Raw genomic sequence first — 5,949 nt, forward strand, 5'->3', positions numbered from 1 at the left:
TAGGGTAGAGGGACAGAGGATTGGGAGGTTTTTTATTAAAAAAAAAAAGCAAAACTCACAATTGTGAGTGAATTATATTACTCAACTTAAATAATTACAAGGTCTTGTCATGCTCGTGTTGAGCCATGACATCATCCAGGAACCATAATTACATCGGTAGTCAGGGCAGCCATCCCAACCAACTTGTCCCCTTATCCTTGATACATAGGGTCCATTATCATGTTCTTCTGAGATTTTTTACTTACAGATAGCCAAAATTTTCCATCATCCTAAGCATGCCCTCAATTGACAACAAGGCACAAGTCGTCCTAAACCAATCCTCCGAGTGTTGCTTGTGCCCGAGCGTCCATATTAGCACTGTGCTTTCTTGTATAATTTCTATGAAGCTTGCCACCTCAAGACCTCCTTCAAACACACGGCGGTTCCTTGTCTGCCATACATTATGTTGGAGGTTAATGTTGGAGTTTTTGGCTTGGGAGGTATTGGCCAGAGTAGCCAAGTGTTGCTGAACAAGTGGCATTGGGATGATGGCCTTCTAATCAAGGCACATGGGTTTGGTGAGGGGTTTTCTATTTTGTGTGTTAAAAAAAGGGGTTAAGTGAGAATACCATCGTAGCCCTAAAGGAATTCATACTTAAAGCCTTGGTGTGGTAATTGCCGAAAGAGAGTGTTAGCACTTACCACCACGAGTCCTATGGATCAACTGGAAGGATCCAATGAGCACCCAACACTCGGACCCCTCGACACGAGTTTCTAAGCTATTTACGAGCCCACCCCCTCTCGCATGTGTGTCTCCCTCGCCTTCATCGCCACATCCCACCTTGCAGCAACTCACACACTGCTTCAAATGCCACAAGACATTGGTGCTCAAAGAGGAAAGCACAACCCCCCTTGCATCAGCTCACGCATTGCTCCAAATTACACAAGATGTTGGTGCTCAAGGAGGAAAGTAGGCTACCCGTCAAAGCTAAAGAAGAGAAGAAGTGGACAACCCTTTCGGAGAAGGCCCTCTCCAAGGAGGCCATTTCTGCAATCACATCAACCATTGATGCCAAAGAATCTAGCTCGGTGAGTACTTCCTCTGCAATCAGCTAGATATCAGATGCTAATTCCGCATCTGACATTCCCACTGCATGCTCAATCAACACAGTCGAGCTCAATCAAAGAACAGGAGGGGCCTTCTCCTATTTCTCAACCTGCGCATGCAGGTGCACTACAAACCCCAAGTACGAGTTCTACATACATGATGCCTCTCTTGTCGAAGACGGGTCGCGCAGCCTCTTGGGCTTCAAGTGTCGATGCGGTGGGGTGTTTTCTCCTCTCCCCGATATTCAAACAAGCATGGCTACTTATATGACTACAAGGTGGCAGCAAGAGATGCCATAGCCAAGGCCAACCCTGTGGTGAAAGCAAAGAAGGTAAAAAAGATATGATGGGACATCATTATGGCAGGTTATTTTCTCATGATGCACATCATAGGAGTGGGCTTCATGCACAATGTAGAAAATGGTCGATCTAGATGCACAGATATGTATGCGGGAAAAAATTCCAATATTTTAACTTGTTTGTTTTTTCTCTATTGCTTTGCATCAAGGGTGTATGGACAAGATGTTGGGACCTAGTGGTAAGCCTTAGACATGTCTTGAAGGTGAGGTTCCCTTGAATCTCACTCAGAAATTAGGACCGTATTTCACATTTTTGATGCAGGTAATTGACGCTTGAGATTGATTACAGTGATGTATGCATGTCCGGTAGCTTATTGCTGTTGTTGTGGTTTAATATAACATGTTTGGAACTTAATATGGCGAATGTACCATACTCTCCCATGGTATGACTCGTTGTCCTTATGCCACGACTTGAAAGTTGAGGCATTGTAGGGAGAGAGGGAAGTAGATGTGTAATTAAACATCATGAGTCAGAACATTGAATGATAAAAAACTGTATCTCAGGTTTATTGTTCCTTACAGTAAAATGTAATCAAACATCATGAGTCAAAACATCAAATGATTAAAAATTGTACTTCAGATCTACTTTCATTTCTAGCTTTTATGTCGGACTGAAAATATCCGATCGAGACTACCAAGGGAGGAATTAGATATGAGATCAGGAGGATTACAAATGTCACTATAGAGAGTGCAAGAGACTTAAGACTTAAATTGATCAAGGTTGTGGAGATGCTGGCACCAAAACTTGTCGTTCAAAAGAGTGAGTAGTATCAAAAAGTTTATATTGTCTTCGATTGTCGAGAGCTTAGCATCTTCTCCAACCGTCGCCTTCTAGCATAGGCATGGTAAGGTTGGTCGATGTGTAAGGGCATGTAGTACAAACCCTCGGTGGAACCTTGCTCCCAAAGCACTAAACGTAACTTTCTCTCAAAAAGTTTTTGATGTGCATCCCACTACTTTCTGGAAGCCTTCGCTTGTTGGGTATGGAGCTTACATTGTCATGATGCCTCCTTCTCTACCAATGTTTGACGCCGCTTCCTTTTGTTTTCTACCTTCGTTTCCTCTCGCACATTGGCAATTTCGTCTTTCTTTGCATTTTTTACTTGCATGCTTTGTACATACTGATCTGAGGTAAGTATTAAGCTATTTGTATAGTCCACAAATGCCTCTCTATTTGCTTGCCTGACTGTGACATCCATCATAGGCAGTTGAAGTAGATCAATAGTTTTGTTGGTTTTCTGTGAAGAAAAATGTTGAGAGACCTGTAAGGGATTAGTATTTTTGTTTGCAAAGTGGCTCCTCTTAGGCATATTTGCATGCTGTTCTTGATTGCTGAGAGAATCATAAATTATTTCTTCCTCTGCTAGAAGTTGAGTGTGGCTGATTCTGTTGGTTTTCTCTCCTTGATATGTCGGGAAGTCTTCTTCTCCTTGATTTTGAGTTGCCATACTGTTAAGTGCAAAAATAGCTTCATCTTCTATATTTTCTTGCAAAGGCATGCTAGGCACTTGCGATATAGTGTCATCAATTGTTGTTGGTGCATCTTCCACAATGTTGATGTGTTACATGGCATGTAGTCAAATTTTACCGCGGAGGGATTGAGGGGCCAAATACATATTTCCTTGAACCCCTCTTTGATGTTGGCCTCTGTGAAAGGGGATTGCATGGCTTTCGCTCTACGATAGTAGCTAGTTCGGTTTTGTTGGCTTGTCGACAGACTGTCCTCAAATGCCAAATGTCCCTCTCCTTCTGAAATTGAGCATTCAATGGCTTGAATATAGAAACATCTAAGGGCTGGAATTTGTGTGATGTATGGGCTGGCAAAGTAACGATATCTATACCTGTGTTTTGTGCTTTTTCCACCACATCTAGAGAAACATGACTGCCATGACCATCTAGTATAAGGAGATGCCTGCTTTCTTTCCTTCGGTTTTTTGAAATAGCATTGTCAAAGTGCTCAAGCCAAGCTTGGAAAAGCTCTCCTGTCATCCATGCTTTCCTTTGCATCCAGCTAACCTCTTCTAAGATGCTTAGGTGGTCTGAAAATTACCAAAATACCCCTCTAATTTCAAAAATTCCCAAAATACCCTTGTATCTATTTTGGTTGGATTCTTCAAGGTTTTCTAATCTTTTTTCCTTTTCAACAATCGAAATCTGTTTTTGAGTGCTTAGCACGGATTAATTACCTCGCCAAAAAAGGCGATTATGTTTAGAAATAATGAAGCGATTCATCTCCAAAGCCTACGTAACCAGCTCAAATTCTAGTTTTAGCGTCTTGTATTGATAGACGATCAGTCTTCTTATGAAAAGCTACAAACTTGTTTATATCTAGAGAAATTTAATTTCATTTTGTGGTATCTTAACTAAATTGCCTTGGTTGAAAAGGCCAAAGGGGAAGAGGGCACTTGGAGGAGAGAGAGAGAGAACGAGAGAGGAAGATTTTTATGGGTTTAGAGCCAGCACCCCTAAAATTCCAAGATTTTCTTATCTTTATTCCTTTTTGACAATTGAAGTAATTCATCTCCAAAGGCTACATGACCAACTCTTCTTATGAAAAGCTACAATTTTTCCTATCTTTGAAGATTTAATCTTGCAATCGGAATATTTTGGGAATTGCGGAAAATTTGAAGGGCATTTTGGGAATTTATGACAAAATATTGAGGGAGCTTTGGGAATTTCTGAAATTCGAGGCAAAACAAAATGAACATCTGTCGCGGATGGCTTTTGGCCCAGCCATGGATGGCGACAGACGGCGATGCTGGGAAGAAAATGCGCACGAGAGAGAGAGAGAGAGAGAGAGAGAGAGATGGATGCCATCTCTCAGCACAATGGAGAAACAAGAGGAGAAATTTTTTTGGTCGCCTTTGAAGGCTTGTGTATTCTATGCGTGTAGTCGCCGTGATGAAGAGGTTGTTGTGATGCTGCTGTGAAGCGCAACCTTGCCCAATGCCTTGGCGCATGATAGGAACCTGCAGAACGGAAGGGGCGGAGGGCAGGAATACGTCCGCCTCACAACATCATGTTGTGGATAAAGGCAACAAAGGAAGCAAGGATGGGGATTGTGCGAGAGGCGCAGGTACTGAGATAGTCAAATGGACGCGAAGGGGTTTATTGGCTCCACATTGGCGGCGGTGAGGGTAGACGGACCGTGGGAACCAGCAAGGAACAAGCTTTTACCTTTGCAAAAGGGGAGGCAGAGGGAATCTTCAGACTTAATTAATGAATGAAATGCCGGAGAGACCCAGTGGTATCAGAGCTCTGTCTAAGTTCTTACATATGTAGGTAAAGCTATGGAAAACTTTGTCTCTCTCTCTCTCTCTCTCTGTTCGCGTCCGGCGTTTCATGTGCTCTATGGGATTTGCCAAGTATACAGATTTGTGTGTTTCATGGATTGCAGTATGTTGTCTTTGGTATTTCACAAAGTCTTCCATGCATCCATTTGTAGCAGTGGTATCAGAGCTCCTTCTACGTTCCTACATATGCAAGTAAAGCTCTAAGAATTAGAGCTAAGTGGTTTTTTTAATTCTTTTCTTAAATTTTTATCATTTTTTCTCTAGCATGGTAGATTATACTAGTAGAAAAGTGATAAAAAGACTGAGATTGATGTTGATTTCAAGCCAAATAGGTCCCCAAAACGCCCAAAACGATTTTTTCATTTTTTTTTAAAGAGGAATCAAAGGAGATGCTTAGGTTCATTTAATTTGAAAAAGGGAAATTTGAAGGGAAAGTTTTTCTATCTCTTTTTTAACTTTCCAGCTTACCTCTTCTAAGATGCTTAGGTGGTCTGAAAATTACCAAAATACCCCTCTAATTTCAAAAAATACCCAAAATACCCTTGTATCTATTTTGGTTAGATTCTTCAAGGTTTTCTAATCTTTTTTCCTTTTCAACAATCGAAATCTGTTTTTGAGTGCTTAGCACGGATTACCTCGCCAAAAAAGGCGATTATGTTTAGAAATAATGAAGCGATTCATCTCCAAAGCCTACGTAACCAGCTCAAATTCTAGTTTTAGCGTCTTGCATTGATAAACAATCAGTCTTCTTATGAAAAGCTACAAAGTTGTTTATATTTAGAGAAATTTAATTTCATTTTGTGGTATCTTAACTAAATTGGCTTGGTTGAAAAGGACAAAGGGGAAGAGGGCACTTCGAGGAGAGAGAGAGAGAACGAGAGAGGGAGATTTTTATGGGTTTAGAGCCAGCACCCCTAAAATTCCAAGATTTTCTTATCTTTATTCCTTTTTGACAATTGAAGTAATTCATCTCCAAAGGCTACATGACCAACTCTTCTTATGAAAAGCTACTGTCGTTGAAGATTTAATCTTGCGAACGAATTTTTTTGGGAACTGCGAAAAATTTGAAGGGCATTTTGGGAATTGATGACAAAATATTGGGGGAGCTTTGGGAATTTTTCAAATTCGAGGCGAAACAAAAGGAACATCTGTCGCGGATGATTTTTGGCCCGATCACGGATGGCGATAGACGGCAATGCTGGGAAGAAAAT

Source organism: Adiantum capillus-veneris, chromosome 20 (genome assembly GCF_014529385.1).
Source record: "Adiantum capillus-veneris isolate H3 chromosome 20, ASM1452938v2, whole genome shotgun sequence".
Taxonomy (NCBI): Eukaryota; Viridiplantae; Streptophyta; class Polypodiopsida; order Polypodiales; family Pteridaceae; genus Adiantum; species Adiantum capillus-veneris.